This window comes from Anthonomus grandis, chromosome 2 (genome assembly GCF_022605725.1).
Source record: "Anthonomus grandis grandis chromosome 2, icAntGran1.3, whole genome shotgun sequence".
Classification (NCBI taxonomy): domain Eukaryota; kingdom Metazoa; phylum Arthropoda; class Insecta; order Coleoptera; family Curculionidae; genus Anthonomus; species Anthonomus grandis.
The window spans coordinates 32,944,781-32,961,167 of record NC_065547.1 but is presented as its reverse complement, the minus strand read 5'-3'; the positions used below and the strand labels follow the sequence as shown (position 1 = coordinate 32,961,167).

Below are 16,387 nucleotides of genomic sequence, written 5' to 3'. Positions count from 1 at the left end.
TTTTGCTTAAGTATATCAAGGTTAGTGCACCAAAGCACCGTGTTGATCCTGATACCGTACGATGTCCCAAAAATGTATCCGTTAAGTACGAAATCAGAAAAACGAGTAGTAATGAACCACTGCAGATTTGTGCAAAATCGTTTCAATCGATTACAGGTACTATCCTTTCTATCCACGCAATAATAACTGTATTTAATAACGTTTTATTTCATTTAGGTGTATCGAGGGACCGGCTTGCACGAATAGCTCGTCTGTTTTTGGAAACTGGCCAAACACCCAAAGAACAAAGAGGGGGTAACACAACCAAAGAAGATGATAGGAAGGTGACTGCATATGTGCTTAATCACATAAAAAAATATAAGTGTAGGGATAGTCCTTATAGTCGCAAGAAATGCACTCGAGCTTACCTGCCACCTGAGTTAAATTTGTCCAAAATATACGAACGTTTCTGTAAGGAGCAATATGCTAAAAAAAATATGCTCCATGAGTAAATTTTAAAAAGTTTTCTATGGGCAATTTAATCTTGGATTTGGCTCTCCTCACAGTGACACTTGTTCAACTTGCAAGGAACTATTGATTAAAGTGAAAGTGGAAAAAGATTTGGAAAAGAGAAATGATATTAGAACCAAGTTAAGAATCCACAAACTGCGTGCAAAAAGATTCTTTGAGTTAATGAAACAAAAAAATGAAAATGAAATTGACATCACTTTTGATATGCAGCAAAACCAACCCATACCAAAACTATCCATAGGAGAGGTTTTTTACTTAAGGCAAGTGTGGCTTTATAGTCTCTGCATTATGACTAATAACACTCCAATAGATAAAAATAAAGTATCGCTGTACACATGGCTAGAGACACAAGCTGGAAAAAGAGCTAACGAAGTAACTTCTGCGTTATTAAATTATCTGCAAACTTAGAACATTGAAAGGCTAGAATTAGTAAACAACAACTTTGTTTGAGTCCAACATGTGCACAGGGGCAAGAGGGGTGTTTTGTTTACAAACATATTTGCCGATTCTCTGTTGTCAAGTCGACGCAAATTTCCAACGGAGGAAATTTTTAGCTATATTTTAACAACCATTATAACGTTAATTTAACCTATTTGTGTTGTATTTTATAGGAAAATTTAAAATAAAAAGTATGAATACTACAATTAACCTATTTTAAGAATAAATATAATATCCTTAAGAAAAAAAAAACAAAATTATTAACATTCTTATCCCTAAAACTACTTCTAAAAAATTTGAAGCGATAACACCGAAGCGTAAGCGCCTGAGCCATACGCGTAGTGTCATCTGTCAAACGGCTTTTTGTTTATTTTCGGGATTCGTGTATTTTCTTTAATTTTCGGTTTCAAAAGGAAAAAGGCCACATTTTAGTGTTTTTTTAAATTGCTAGGATGGGAAAAACTTGTGTCGTTTGTGCCGCATCATGAGAAAAAGGTAATTCAAGCCGATCTTTTCACAAGTAAGTACCGATACTTTCATAACATCACATCATGGGGTAACCATCATCATAAACGTAGAATAGGGGATCTTATAGATAAACCTAATAAAAACTTGAATGTGAAAGTGTGCGTAAAATAGCAAAATATTTATATTTTTAAATCTAAATATTTTTTTGAACATATTCATCTATCAATAGGCTATAAAAAATATAAAACTAGAATTTCGTCCCTGGTTTTATTACAGGATTTTATGTTTTTTTTTGTTGTTTTGGCAGAAAGAAGACATGGCTAATACCCATGTACCTATCTATGTTTTTTTAATATAGACATTAGGTAGATAGATGAAATTACTCATTTTTTATTGCCTTTAAAGAATTTTGGAATTTTGAAAATTTAGATATTGATATCTATGTATAAAGTTAATTTTGTCTTTCCCTAAAATTTGGTCGATAATTTTTTTTTTATTTACCACATTGCAACTTACAATAATATATATAGTAATTGGCACCACATATTAATTCATTACTGTAATTTTTTTTGCTTTTTGATTTAATATCAAATACTTATCATAGATTGCCTAATATATGCCCAAAGGGAACAATGGATTTCATTAATGGAAATCAACACAATTAAACAGAACATATTTGTTTGTTCAGATCACATCCTTAGAAGTGATTTCTTATATAAGGAAGATAATATTATCAGTAGCCAGACTTAAAAAAAAATTATTAAAAAATCAGCTCTACCTCAAAGGTAATTTTTTTTTAAATATATTTTTCTAGTATAAAAAAATCGTCAAAAAAAGGATTAGTGTTACTCATATAAGCTTTATTTATACCTAATACTTATTAAATTAGGTATCTATGTAAAACTATTTTTTTACTAGGATTTCTGATGCACTGGTTAAAAACACAGCAGCCGATAATTCAGTTAATTTACCAAGTGATTTACCCTTCAAAGCTGCAGGGGTAGCTTTCCTGAAGAGTGCAAAAACTTCTTTAGCTTCCAAAATTGTATATAGTACAAACAGTGAACAGTGATAATTAAAATAGATTAATATTCTTGATACCCCAAATTTTGTATAATTACAGATCTGATCATTCATCATCAACAATAACTGCATCTGAGATTAATAGTTCTACAGTAACCGTGGGGTCCAGGTCAACAATTACTATTTCTCATCTAAGCCGTTTTTGTTTAACTGCTACACATTCCCCGACTCTGCCAAGGAAAAGGTAAAAATACACTCAAAATAGACTACTAGTTTTATGCCATGTATCATTCTATTCTATATATCTTATTTAAAAGTGATACAGTATTTTATTGTGTTATATTTGTTTAATTAAATGCAATTAATCAAATGTCTGATATTACAAAGATTCTTCATAATAACATACATTTTATTGATCAATTGGATCAATAAATTTTTTTAATTTTTTCTTTTTAATTTTGGTAATACTATATTTTTATGTATATTATTCTAGGGTAAAATCAAAATGATATCCTGAGGACCTAAGCACTGATGATTCCACCGTTTCAAAAGCTAAATCACTTGTTACCAAATTATGGAAAAAAAATAAAGAACAAAAAATTAAAATTCGAAGATTGCAACAAACAAATTTGCCCCAAAGAAATTGAATTAGATGTCTCAAGTCATTATTAAAATACTTAAGAAATAATAACATGATTTTCGAAAAAGCCCAACATACTACATATTTTATTTGACTTGTAAAAGTACTTGTTTGTATATTACTACTAATAAACTATCTAATCTAATCTATTGTACATAGTCTTTATTCTTAGGTAAGCTTTGTTTTTTAGTATAAATTAATATGATATAATATTTGGTATTAGGTATTATATAGGTCACTGTTAAATGTCTCAAAAACATTGTACAGGCTAAATACTCATAATAAAAATCTTATAACCTATAAAAAACCTGCAACTCCTTCACAATTTGAACATCCTTGTAGTTTTAACTCTTTCCGCTGAATCAATACTGTCCCTTTGAAAAAGTCAGCACCATAGAAGTATATATTATGTGATATAAAGTAAGTGATGTAAAACTGAGTTTTGTCCAATATAATAATAACAATAAAATTTTGCAAAATGTTAATAATTTGTGTCTTAAAACATGATTTATTAAGAAATCTATAATATTATATTAATAAAATATTTAATTTCCTTAAAAATGCTTTGACAAAAATGGTGCCTTTCATTAGGACCTTCCTCTAACGAAGTCCGTTAAAAAAACAGATAAATACCTCATAAATGGTAATATAAATTATACTCAAACTCTATAATAATTAATAAAAAATTATCAGGTAAATATTTGTTGACGACGTCACTGGTAGAGAGTGCTTGTCAGTCAGATGTATCAGTGGCAACAACAATGCGATCGAGCGGCGTTGCGATGCCATTACCGTTTTCTCGTTTTTTCGTACTTTATTTTCATTTATTTAAAGTTAATATTGACTTCGATATAGAGTATTTTATCAAATTTATTTTAAAAAAATGCTTGATATTTTATTAAAGGGGAGCAGTAGTATTATTTTGAGCCTTCGGAAACAACTGAAAATTTTTATGATACTATAAAGCGATTTTTGCCATTTATCTATAAGCATTTGGCATCATTGCATCAGAGATGTTGCAAGCAAACAAACCTGTCCATAGTTCCACGGCATGCTACTTCTAGCCTTTCAATGTTCTAAGTCTGCAAATTTTGTAACAAAAAATAATTAAAGAGAATGGGAGCCTAAGGCACTTCGTCTTTTCTCTGATTCTTGTGCGGCGCAAAATAAGAACTCCATACTGATAGCAGCTTTATATAGATTTCTTGAAAAATCGAAAGTTTTTTTCAAAATACAGCAAATTTATCCCATTCGCGGTCACAGCTACATGCCCCCAGATAGGGTTTTTGGGAGAATAGAAAGAGAATTTCGTAAGCTCGAAAGCATAGAAACACCTGCTCAATATTATGACGTACTAAGTAAACATGGACACGTAAAGAAGTGGGGGAGCATTGGAAAACTTATGATTATAAAACTGAGTCTAAAAAGCTAATGAAACCCAAACTTCCATTTAATATGACACAATTAAGAATAATAGAATACCAGAATACCGCAAAGAAGGAGGAAAGGTAAATGTGAACGTTAAATCCACATAATACTGGATGTGCTACAGAAGTAGAAATATTTAAAAAAGGGGTGAAGACCTTAAAGTTATTAGACAAAGCGTTGGAGATTCTAAAGACAAATCATGTTAAAGAGGTAAAGATAGCAGGTATACGTAAAATAATAAAGTACGTTGAAAATGCTGAAGACGATTTTTACAAGGAGCTTCTCGGGACAACTAATGAAAACCTTACCGAGGATGACCACTTGCTAGAGGGTGAGAATCAAGACGAAATCCAGAATGAATAAGAAAAATTTTGAATGAGTTTTGGATGAATGAATAAGAGAAATTGTTTAATAATAAATATTTTCAGTTTTGAATTAAGGATTAAAATATGATTATTTGTTTGAATAAAATTGGATAAAGTAAGTTTTGGCATGTTTAATTATTTAAAAAAAAAAATTGTATGTTACATAATCAAATATAATCAAAAAGGCTATATAATCAAAAAATATCGTTTCCTGTAAAATTTGAAATTTGGACAAAGCGAGTTTTATAAAAACGGTCCTCAATTTGTTGAAAATGATTTTTTTTAATGACTTAGTAGTGCGACATTCAATTCTTTATACGATAGTGAAGAAAAAAATATGTAAAATTTCCTAAATTAACCAATTTTTCAACAATAAAAAAAGTTAACAATAGCACTAACCTAATTTCAAGCACCCTGTATATAATGCATTTATTTACCGTCTGAAGTGCGAATAACAGCAATTAATATTAAAACAAAAACTCTATTACACGTCAACGTCACAAAGACGACAAAAACCTGTTTGACCGACAAAGATTACAATAAGGATAATTACTTGGCGCCATCTTGTCATGTTATGAACTACTGCCAATGCATTTAAAAAGCTCTAAAAAGCTCATAACGCCGAAATTTGCATTAAAAAAAGGAAAATAAGTGTCATAAACGTTCATTAAATCTTTTTCTATGTAATAACTGTAATAAATGGCATATAGAAGCGTTTAATTAAAGCAAGAACACTATAATTACTCAGCAAGTTTCATTTAAATTTTGAATATTGAAAACCGCGAAAACACCATTAAAGATAACGTTTTATTTAACGTGTAGTTTGCCTTTAGAGGTTTCATATTAAGCGAGTGATTTTGAGGAAATTTACTGGCGCAAGTATATCGTTATTCCAGAATTGTTTAGTATGGGAATTCTACTTTATCAAGATACTTTAAACCTACAGGATTATTTCTATTGGTAATAATGAAATTATTTCTAACCTTTTATAATGAAAATATAAATACTTTAATTATGCTCCTAGTTTTTGTTTTATTTTATTCGTATTTTGTAGATAAAGATGATTAGTAGGCTTTATTTAGGGTTCTACTTACGTTTAGTTCATCTATACCGTCTAGTTTTTAATTAGTTCATCTTGTTTGAGGGCCTCATTTTGGCCTCAATTTAGATTATATTATTGTAAATCCCTGTTATGTAATTTTTTTAGAATTTGTAAAACTTGCTTGCTTTGACTGTCACTAAGCTCTTAAAATTATTGGTCTCCTTCGTTAAAAACAATGAAGAAAATTTTAAAGATTTTTAAATTGTTGCATGGGTCTTAAAAAGAGACGCAGTTTTAGGGTCCGGTAAAGTTAAAGGGACGTCTAAAATAAAAACCTATTTTTTTTTTTAATTTTTACATAGAATGTTGACTTTAAACATTTTATTGATAAAAAAGTGAGGATGAGGTAAAAAAATGCAAAATTTTAAAAATTATAAAGGATTTTCTACTTACGTATAATCCACAATTACACCCGGCCTAACTATACTCTATTTACGACTAGCCATCACGTTGACCATCATATCGTCCGTGAGCCTGCAATATCTCCTAACTAGCATTTTCAGCAAAAATGACTTTTAGGCAACCCAACGGTCTTTACGTTACTGCGCATGAACTCACAATTTCTCTCGACTCAAAAATTTTTTCGCGCGTAAAATTGCCTTGTGGCAATATCTCCTAATGAATTGGCACGTTTTTTGGACGCAATTTCTCCTAACTGCAGTGTTTATCCACGCTTTCGAGCAAGAACTTGTTGTCGGCAGATTTGAGCTTCATTTTTCTAGTTTGTGATAATAGTTACTTGTGCAAAAGTGTTTTTTTAATAAAAATAGGAAGTATTAGTTGTATAGGTAAGTTTTTCCTTTCAATATTAGGAAAATTTAAATACAAAAGTAATTAAAATATTTTTTGATGTAGTTGGAGGTCTTGCGTTAGTGATGGGCATAGCCTTCGTGTGTGGACGTGCGTGAACAAGGAGTAATTTTATGTTTTATTTTTTAGGAAAAAATGAGTCGTTCTAAGAAAATTCTGGATTTAACAAGAAATATAAATTTAATTAGAGATGCGCCCATGGAAGTTGAAGGAATAAATATAGTGGAAAACCCACAAAGTAGTGTCCTTGTGCTTGGTAAGTAGTACAGTTGTCGGCAAAAAAATCGTAACAATCTAAGAAAAATATTTGAAAATAATTAAAATTACTATAAACTTTTTAATAAATTTTTCATGACTTTTTAGATACCGATGAAATGCTTTTAAAAAGTTCCGGGCCTTATTATTAGGATTTCGCACAAATAACTGATGATGTGCTGCAAAACAGTTATTCCGACATATTCACAGATCCGGTTCTGGAAGGTAGGTACCTCTGCAATAGTTAAAATGTTCTTTTGCTTTGAGCTTTAATCTTTGTTACAAAGACACTGCCGCCTGATAACATTCGTGATTTCTCTAAAGCCACAAATTGCAGTTCTGACAATGCAGGTGACGATTACGTACCTTCAGATATATCATCAATATCTGATGAAAGTATTTCTGCTACGAGTTTACTATCAGATAAACATGAAGTCTCAGAAATACAAATCTGCCAAGAAGTTGAGACTGTTGGGAGACATAATGAAGGTAAGTTAGACAAAATAAAATAAGTTTATTTACGTTGACGTTGAGAACGTTTCACTCTTAGGCGTCCAGACAGACGTTGACTCGGACGTTGATATGGTAGAGAATAATCAGAACTTCGAAATAGAGAATGCTGATGCACTGGAAAATCCAGATGGTCAAGAAATCTTCGATGCACCAGGAGAAAGAATAACAGCTGATCGCAGCTGTTATTCTGGACGTTGAGATGAAGGCAGCTCCTTTTCATAAAAGAATAACAGCTGATCAAAGTCAATGGATAAGAGAAAGAAACAAAAATTTACGTGTGCGAGGTAAAAAATACGTCGGATTTTCAAGAGAGAATGGAAAATATCAGCAAAATATAAACAGAGGAGAAAGAAAACTAAAAGGTGGATGTAATTAAAATTTCTGTAGAAAGTCAAAAGTAAGAAAATGTTTTCAAATTACGGAAGCTCAGAGAGAAGTAATTTTTAATTACTTTTAGAGCAAAATGTCGTGGGATCAGAAAAAGGTTTACGTTGCTTCAACTGTCGAAAAAATCTCCGTGAAACGTAAAACGCAAGAAAACTCAAGACGATGACAGGGGACTTTTGTGTATTACCTAAATGTTGACAATAAAAAGCTCCAGGTATGTCGCACAACGTTTCTAAACACCCTTGCTCTTGGATACAAAACAGTCCAAGACTGGGTGAACAGTATTGAATCAGGCATGCACCAGGATGAAGGCCGTAAAATAACTAAAAAGCGAGAAATTGCTTTACGCAGCACTTCAAGTATACAGCACGTTGATACGTTTTTAAATTCCTTACCTAAGCTACCCTCTCACTATAATAGAAAAAATTAAAAAAAGCTGTTTTTGGAGCCAGTATTTAAAACAAAACTTGAACTTTTTAAGGTTTATCAAGAGTTTTGCTCAGAAAAAATGTACCATCGGTCACCAGGAAATACTTTACGAGGAGATTTAAGGAATTAAATTTATCTATATATACTTTAAAAAAAGATAAATGAAACGTTTGTACCTCTTATGAGAAAGGAAATCTAGCAGAAGGTGACTATCAAGAGCATATTCGCAGGAAAGATCGTGCACGGAAGGAAAAACTGAAAGATAAAAGCGAGGCACTTTTAGATAATTGTATCTTAATTTCAATGGATCTGCAAGCAGTCAAATTATCTCCATACTTGCAGGCCAATGCTTTTTACTATAAGACAAAATTATGTTGCCATAATTTTACTATTTATAACACGAAAACGCAGTATGCGTGTTGCTATTGGGTTTCTGAAGACCAAAACAGCGAGTTGAAAGCATTTACTTTTGTTTCATGCTTGTTGGACTATTTAGAAAAAAAATGTGTTTTAACAAACGTTCCCATCATTATTTATTCGGACGGATGTACGTATCAAACAACATAACAGAGAATATAATAATAATAATATTATATTCTCTGTTATTATATTGCTATTATATTATATTAATAATATAATATATAATAATATAAACAACATAATGGCGAATGCTCTTTTAAACTTTTCCACTAAATTTGGAGTAACCATTTACCAAAAACTTTTAGAGTCCGGACATACCTACATGGAGTGTGACTCAGTCCACTCTACAATAGAACGAAAACTGCAAAATCAAGAAATTCATCTTCCTAGCGATTATTTGTCGGTTACTAAAGAAGCACGACGTAATCCTAGACCCTACGAAGCGGTCGAGTTAGATTTTAGTTTTTTTAGAAACTATTCGCTAGCAGGCCATTTAAGGTATTCTTCCATATGCCCAGGAAAATCTGCAGATGATCCTAAAGTTACTGACATAAAGTGCATAAAATACGATAATCTAATTCAGATTAAAACAGATTTTGATGGTGAATGGCAAAGAATATCCCAAGATGCATACTCAACAATGTAAAATTCCTGCAAGTAAATTTAAACACTTGCAAGAGTTAAAAAGTGTTTTGCCACGATATGTCCATCACTTTTATAATAGTCTCCCTCATTTATAGGTCTGATATTAATAAGTTTGTTTTTTGAGTTTCGTTTTTAAAAGCACAATATTTTTTTAATGTAGAAGAAGTAGTCTATAATGCCATCCAATATTTTTTGGTTCACTTAGTTATTTTGGAAATAAAACTTTTGATTTTTTAGAGAGTAATTTTATTTTATCCCCTTTATTCTTTTGTTTCAAATTATCCTATCTGTCTGTTTTTTCATATCAATAAATCCTATCTTAAAATAAAAACTTGCAAAAAATTTTTTATCAAAGTTACAATAAACTACTCAAAAAACCCTTTTATAAAAACAATGTGAGCAGAAAAAATTTGGAGAATTTTAATAAACACAATATCAGTTTTTTGGCTCTTGTGAAAAATCGGGTAAAATTTAGTTAGGAGAAATTGCAGGCTCACAGACGATATATGGTATTAATTTAAATTTAAAGCCTTAAGTAACCAAATTCTGTAACTTAGAAGGATTTATATCACTTCTTCATTAGGTCATAAACATAAATTTCCACATGCAAATCAGAAATATCAAATACATAAATACGGATTAATTCATAAATATAAAAGACTGTCAAATATCACTTACGTCAACAAATATTATTTTATTATTTATCGGGAGTGGCTACTGTACTAGTACGGTTATCGTAATTTTCTGTCGTGTCTCATTATAGGTAAGTATTTGTTTATTTATATAATCAAAATGGGCGCTTTTCATAATTCACCGGTGGACACGTCGGGTTGCACCGACAATAACCGAGGCGTTTCAGAATTAACCCGGTACAAAACATCCCATGTTTATTAACCGAGAAAAAATCCCACCAGGAACATTGAATACACATGGCATTCAATGTTCTAAGGTGCCGACTATAAAAGCCACAAACTGATAGCAATAAAAACTGAGACCCTTACAATGGAATTGGGTCGTTTTTGTTTGGTTTTTAGTTTCTTAATCATCACAACAGTGGAACCTGTCAATGTTTTTATGGAAAATGCTACCATAGTTTATTTGGTTCCCTTTGAAAAATTTAAAAATATAAAAATAAACTGAAATCGATATTATTATAGCTGCAAACTGTCAGAAAAATTCTAGGAAAATCAACCGGAGCGTTTCCGAATGTTTAAGTAACCGAACGGCAACCTGAGATCTACCGAAATTTTTTTTGATTAACGGGTTCATTCAACCGGTTAATTAATGGTGAATTCTGAAAAGTGCCCAATATATGGGACTGGGTGGTTGGCGCACATATGTAGTTGGGATAGCAAAAAGGGATTGGAACCTTGGGTTGGCGCTAAATAGTGGGTTAGGTAGTCGTTTGAGCCCTGTTTAGGGAATTTAAATAAATAATACCTATTTTTTAATACCTGATAAATGTGTTTTGTGCATGTAATGTAAAATCTAACTATATTATGCCTTTATTATCTAAAATTGAGTCCACAGCCAACCCATCCAACTAAAAAGTATTCCAGACAAAACCAAAAAATACTGGGGACATAGTGAGCACCACTCCCATTTTTGTCAATAAGGTTGTTCTTTTATTTTTCGCGTGTGTAAATTACACAATATGTAATTATACGGGTACAAAGCGATAAAAAATCCTATAAATTTACAATTTTAACCCCCAAAAAGTCCCAAAATTGCCCCAGTATATATACTTTTTAATTATATCAAAATTAAGAGCTCAAAAACCTTGTACAAGTCGGCAATAATTACGCATTTAAGGTAGGATGTAAAAAAAAAAGTTTTGTATTTTTTTCCAATCATTCTCATTTTTTTATCAATATTTTGACCACACTCTACATTCTATGCAAATATTTTCAAAAAAAAATCGGCTTTTAGGCGTCCCTTTAACTTTATCAGACCCCAGTTTTAATTGGTTAGTGACTTTTAATTTTTTTACCTTGGAAACAATTTGGATAATAAAATTAAGCCCCCTATCGATCTCCAGGGACCAAAATCGAGAACGCAGTATATGTCGTAATGTCGTTTACCAGCAACCTACTATAGTCCGCGCTCGCTGTTAGTTAATCGATATAATGCCTATATCTCCTGGAAATGGTAAGGGATTTTAATAATTTTTTGTTCAGACATTAACGATGAATAACAAAATCGATTTATGGTGGTTATAAACCTCTACAAATTAAACTATTTGTGAAAATTAATTAAAAACTCAAATTTTAAAGAAATGAAAAAGGCTCTAACTCCCAAAGCATTTGGTTAGGACTTTTTTATAATAGACATACGATTTAGTTCTTCATTGTTAAAATCAAGACGAAAAGGTATTCAAATTCTTTTGGAATTTCAGAAGACATATAGTTCGTCCAGCGAATAGACGTGGACGGAAAGAACTTAAAAAATGCAGAAAACAAAATATTGTGGCATTTGCAAGATTGTTAGACTTCATTTATGAATTTCATTATCTATTTTTTATGAATTTTTGTATTAAAAATGTCTTTCGAATAGGACTAATTTCGCTAAAAATACCTAGATATTATTATTAGTTTCATAGTTTTATACTATCAATAGTCTATTTGTTAAATTAAAGTTTTAATTAAAATACCCAAGGAATATTTTGTTTTCAAATCACTAATAGGTGGCATCAACGGTCTAGACGACGCAATTTCGGATGACACCATTAAAGTCTAGTGGCTCTCGGCCGAGCTCGGCTCATTACTGGGGGATTCGGATCCGCGCCTCAATTCAAAATCGGCAGCGATCGACGAGCCCTGATATTAGGCAACCAACCATACTTCATGTTTTGCCTTTTAAAACTTTTGAGTTCCATAAACTTTTTTATTTATTCGTCTTTATAATTTATTTATGGTATTTTACCTACCTATGTGAAAAATATAATGTAATTTTACTATAATTGATTTTACTGCTTTTAAGATTCGTAGGTATAAAAACTTAAAAAAAAACAAAGTTGTTTTACAAAACATTTTTATATATGTATTTATATATTAAGTACAGTCTGACGGCCAATTACTGACACAATATACGTATATAAAGGAAAATCTATACTTTCAAACGCAACAAAAACGATTAAACCTAACACGACAGAAAAAAGAATAAAACCAAGTTATCTAACAATAAGGGGTGATTTAAAATTAAAAGGTATAGACCTAGTCTGAGAAGCATCAAGTTTATCGTCAATAATTTTGGTAAATTTATTTAAATTTAAAAGGTCTAAATCCAAATCGCATGCATAAATATTAAAATGATTATACATTTCGTAAATGGGTGAGTTTTTATAAGTATTAGATCAAATAATGTATTGAAAAAATTTCAGGGAAATCAATTTTGTTGGTTAAAATTTTAAAGAGATATAGTTATAATGGGCCAATTTTTCAAAGTTAATATATAAAAATTTTTATAAGACTAAATAATGGCCATAGCCTTACTTTGGGTAATTCCCAAACTTTTTAAGAAACATATACTTAAGAAATTTCTCTGTACGCGGTTAATGGTTTTAATCAAAAAAACTTATATTGACGAAACCAAATTATACTAGCATATTCTAAATTTAGTAATACCAGACCGTCAAACAACTGCAGACAACACTTCACATTAAAAAGATTAGTGGATTCAGATCTGCAATGGGATTCATTTTCAGAAATGAATCCCATTGTTTTGTAAAGCTCATTCACCATATTGATGTTTCATCCGTATTCACATCCATTTAGCAATTTCATCCGTAAAAGCCAGTTCTGTTTGTTGTTAATTTGCAAGTAAAATTAGTAAAAAGATAAACGTAATTTCGTAAAATATTTTGTTACTTTTTGCTATGTGGTAATTTAATGATACTTTAGGATTATTTATATATACAGGGTGTTTTCGAACTATGGGATCAAACTTCTGGGGGTTGTTCAGTGCAACAGAAGAATCCATTTGCGTCCGGAAATGCGTCACTACGCCACTACGGCCCTAAAGCGCGTTAAAATTTATAAAAAACATTAATTACCTAAATAGGATCTGCTGCATTTATTTTAACCTTTTGTACATGATACCATAACAAAAAATTGTTAAAAATCAACGCTTATCAATGTCAATTCTCAATGTCATGTTTAAAAATTTTATAGCTTACAATTTTTAAACATTTATTGCTAATGAAAAACTTTACCAATCAAGAATTGGCGGATATGCATTTGGCATACGGAGCAACAAACTGTAATGCACGAGCAGCATCGCGGTTGTATCATGAACGTTATCCCGAACGACAGCATCCTGGATACAAAAAGTTTATTGCGGTTCATCGGCGGCTCGCTGAGACAGGCATGTTTAAGACCAAGATGCATGATACTGGTGTTGCTCGAACCGTAAGAACGGTCGAATTTGGAGAAGAGGTGCTTCAGCGAGTTGCCGATGAACCATCAAATAGCACACGTGACGTCGCTAAGAATATGAATACGAGTAACGCTTCTGTCTGGCGGTTACTACATCCTTACAACTTCCAGAAAGTTCAAGGTATGACTGCAGCCGATTATCCATCCTAGAGTTCAATTTTGTCGATGGCTTCTGGATCACATCATTGCACAACCAAATTTTTTTACCATATGTTTTGTGGACCGATGAAACCTCTTTCACAAGAGACGGTATTTTTAATAGTAGGAATAGCCATGTTTAGGACAAAGAAAATCCTTATGCAATTTTTCCAAGAAAACATCAAAATCGTTGGTCTGTCAACGTATGGGCAGGCATTGTTGATGATTATTTAATTGGGCCATATCTTCTACCGGAACGGTTAACAGGACCTATTTATCTGCGTTTCTGGGAGGAAGTTCTCCCAGAACTCCTTGAAAATGTTCCACTAAACGTTAGACAGCAAATGTGGTTTCAGCATGATGGAGCGCCGGCTCACTTTGCTGTACAAGTACGCGAGTATTTGGCTCAGCGGTTTGGGCACCGTTGGATTGCTAGAGGTGGAGCAGTTTCTTGGCCTCCTAGGTCATCCGATTTAACGTCGCTCGATTTTTTCTTGTGGGGACATGTAAAGTCTTTAGTCTACGAAACTCCAGTAGAATCAGAGCTAGACTTAATTGGACGAATAACAGCAGCATTTGAAATTATTCAAAACGAGGATCAAATTTTTACTGTAGTCCGCTGAAATCATGTGCGGCGTTTAAATCGGTGTATTGAGGTTGGAGGAAGACATTTTGAACAATTGTTGTGATGGTATCATATACAAAAGGTAAAAATAAATGCATCAGATCCTATTTAGGTAATTAATATTTTTTCTAAATTTAAACGCGTCTTAGGGCCGTAGTGGCATAGTGACACATTTCCGGACATGGGTTCCTATACTCAAATGGATTCTACTGTTGCACTGAACAACCCCTAGAAGTTTGATCCCATAGTTCTGAAACACCCTGTATTTAGCCTACACAAAACACACTACAAATTTACTAGTTGTAATATATTATTTAACACTACATAAATTTAAAAGGTGTAACCAACAGTTCAAAAAACGAAATAAACCAGTAACTGTCACAGTGTCAACGCTCCCGCTAGACTTTAACGGTATCCTCAATTTCGGCGTTAAAGTGGATGGGATCTTACCGGCACTCGAGGTACGCGATTTTTTAATTGGTCAGCAATCAAATATTTAATTATGGCGTCTTGCTCTCCCACTTTTTTTCTTCCATCTATTTTGAGAATTTCACAACAGTACTTTATATTCAGTTTTATATTTTTTGTGACAAAAAATATAAAAAGGAAATCTGAAAGAACCAGTATTGATGACAATCTATTTTAATCCAGTGGAGTACCCGCAGGTTGTGACATTTAGTAGTTTTTAGAAGTTGGGTCCGTTTTTGAATTCGAATTTTCCGCGCTTTATTCAATTCAAATTTGGTGTTGGATTTGACCACGCCTTCTTTCAAAGCTGATTGGTTAGACGGGTTGCCAATATGCCAAGTTATAGCTTACAAATGTCAAAATGAGTTCCAATTATGATTCACCTTCAGCAGAGAGCCAAGATTTCTTCGCGTTAACAAGGCAACCCGTACCTCTCTATATTTGTGTTCTGTGATACAAAGTAGCGACAATGGATAATTCTATTGTACACATATTCTACGTTGCCAAGTTGCTTTTTTTTAAAGTTTTTTGTTAAGGATATTTTTTTATTCTGAAAAGCTTATTGACAAGTCTCAAAGTTTATATTATTAGTTAGCACATTAAAGAAAATTTTAAAGAGTACATATTTTAGCTGTTACAAAATACAACACATTAAAAATATTTAGTGAATTAAGAAAAATATATATTATATTGTATCATTAGAAAATCGTATATTGGAACTTAGTAGTAAAACTGTTTTGTGATATATTATAATATTTTTATTACACGTCAAGGTATGCCAACTAAAAACCTATATCCAAATGTTTGAACAGTATTTGCCATTTGGAAATCGTATTATTCGTATTGTTGAATCGTATTATCGTTTGTTGCCGCAGATGAGGAGGGAGTGATAGAAAATGCATATCAGCTAAATTGTGAACACGTGTAAGTGCTTTTTAATTTCCAATTTTTCTGTATTATTTCTTTTATTCACTGTTCTATATCGTTATTATATATGAATTACTTATTAACCAAAATATAAATTTTTCGCTTCATAGGTTCCACGAATTTTTTTAATTATGAATATTTCATTGTTAATTACTATGGACTTTTGTCAAGTATCGCAACATTGCCGGATATCCTTGTAAAACATTGACATATTCGAGAGTTTTCGCCTTGCAATGTTTTGAAAATTACGTCAATTACCAAAAAAATTTTTTGATTCTTTAGTACAATATGATTCACCCAAAATTTTTTTTTGTTTTAAAATGTTCTATAGACCGTAACCTTTCTACTAAACAAAAAAAAATC

At 31.7% G+C, this 16,387-nt stretch overlaps 1 protein-coding gene across 4 annotated transcripts in view; it reads right to left on the bottom strand.

The window, feature by feature from the left end:
• Positions 1-16,387, bottom strand: part of LOC126746511 (neurexin-1) — a 336,936-nt gene that overhangs the window by 107,522 nt on the left and 213,027 nt on the right. The window lies entirely within an intron of this gene.